Raw genomic sequence first — 2312 nt, forward strand, 5'->3', positions numbered from 1 at the left:
GATACTGAGTTGGATGATCAGCCATGATCATATTGAATGGCGGTGCTGGTGCAGGCTCGAAGGGCCGAATGGCCTCTACTCCTGCACCTATTGTCTATGTTTCTATGTAACAATTTCAATGGTTCTTTGTGATCATGTTTGGTTAAGTTAAGTTGAGGTAGACAAAAATGCTGGAGAAACTCAGCGGGTGAGGCAGCATCTATGGAGAGTTCAGATTAGTTTAGAGTGGGAACAGGGCCATGGGAATGTGGGGGGGGGGGGGGAATAAAATTAACCAGTGTAAAGAGGTGAAGATCGACACAGGAAGCTGGAGTGAATCAGTCATATGAAAAGTTAATAGTTCCCGCAAAAATAGATATCTTGACCCTTGCGTTTGGGTTCAGCGTCTCAGTGTACCTATTGTCTATGTTTCTATGTTTCTATGATACGTGGACAAGGCAGGAACGGGGAACTGATTGGGGATGATCAGCCATGATCATATTGAATGGCGAATGGTGCAGGCTCGAAGGGCCGAATGGCCTCTACTCCTGCACCTATTGTCTATGTTTCTATGATGGAGCCGATTACAGAACAGGGGAAGGAGGAGAAGGGTTCTCAGCTCGTATCTTCTTGGTGACAATAAGTCTGGAGTCTGACCTCAATCCCTGTCCCTGCACAGTGCCACCTCCTCCCATCCCCTCCCTCCCTATTTACTGACACTTCCCTGAACTCATTAAGGATCCAAGACCACAATAAAATCCATCGACCTTTATCCCAACGCCCATTGTTACAAAGCACTTTCCCAAACTTCTGTAGACTCCCTTCTGTTAACTAAAGGGAGTTTGATGGCCTTTGTCCGAGGGTTTTCATTTCTTCCTGGTTGCTGCTGTTGTTATCTTTCAGGATGCCCGCCCACCCAGCCTGTTTGTTTAGCTAGGCAAAAGTGCTGGAGTAACTCAGCGGGTGCAGCAGCATCTATGGAGAGAAGGAATGGGTGACGTTTCGGGAACTAGTGTGCACAGAGCAAGTTTTGTATCCTGGTCCCAGGGGAGAAGGAAGGATCTTCGATCATTAGAAACATAGAAACATAGACAATAGGTGCAGGAGTAGAGGCCATTCGGCCCTTCGAGCCTGCACCATTCGCCATTCAATATGATCATGGCTGATCATCCAACTCAGTATCCCATACCTGCCTTCTCTCCATACCCCCTGATGCCTTTAGCCACAAGGGCCGCATCTAACTCCCTCTTAAATATAGCCAATGAACTGTGTGGCCTCAACTACCCTCTGTGGCAGAGAATTCCACAGATTCACCACTCTCTGTGTGTGTGAAAAAAAATGTTTTTTTCTCATCTCAGTCCGAAAAGATTTCCCCCTTATCCTTAAACTGTGTGTGTGGCCCCTTGTTCTGGACTTCCCCAACATCGGGAACAATCTTCCTGCATCTAGCCTGTCCAACCCCTTAAGAATTTTGTAAGGGTAAGGAGGAAATCTTTTAGGACCGAGATGAGGAAAACATTTTTCACACAGAGAGTGGTGAATCTGTGGAACTCTCTGCCACAGAAGGTAGTTGAGGCCACACAGTTCATTGGCTATATTTAAGAGGGAGTTAGATGTGGCCCTTGTGGCTAAAGGGGATCAGGGGGTATGGAGAGAAGGCAGGGATGGGATACTGAGTTGGATGATCAGCCATGATCATATTCAATGGTGGTGCTAGATGGAAGGGCCGAATGGCCTCTACTCCTGCACCTAATTTCTATGTTTCTATGTTTCTATGAATAAATCTGGCCTCAAAAAAACCAACAACAAAAATATCAAAATATATTTAATTAGTTGCCAAATGACCTTCAGTTGTCCTGAAGTTGTTTAGTTGTAAAAGACACTGGTGAGGTTTTATTTTGAGTGTTAAATTTTGCTCATCCGGCTATAGGAAGGATGTTGTTAAAACAGGAATGAGGGCAGAGATGATTTGAGAGGATGTTGCCAGGACTCGAGGGACTGAGTTATAGGGGGAGGTTGGAGAGGTGAGGACTTTAACCCTACAGTGCCGGAGGATGAGGGGCGATCGTATAGAGCTGTGTAAGAACGCGAGCAGAATAGATACGGTAGATGCACACAGCCTTTTTCCCCCAGGGGAATTAAGAACCAAATGACATAGGTTTAAGGTGGGAGGAGAAAGATTTAATAGGAACTTCTCACACAGAGGATGGTTAGGGAGTGTCTGGAATGATCTGCCAGAGGAGGTAATTGAGGCAATTTTTTTAAAGGCATTTAAACAAGGTACAGGCCTCTTAGAATAAAGGGGAGGCCATTTAAGGCTGAGGTGAGAAAAA

This window comes from Leucoraja erinacea, chromosome 38 (assembly GCF_028641065.1).
Source record: "Leucoraja erinacea ecotype New England chromosome 38, Leri_hhj_1, whole genome shotgun sequence".
Lineage (NCBI taxonomy): Eukaryota > Metazoa > Chordata > Chondrichthyes > Rajiformes > Rajidae > Leucoraja > Leucoraja erinaceus.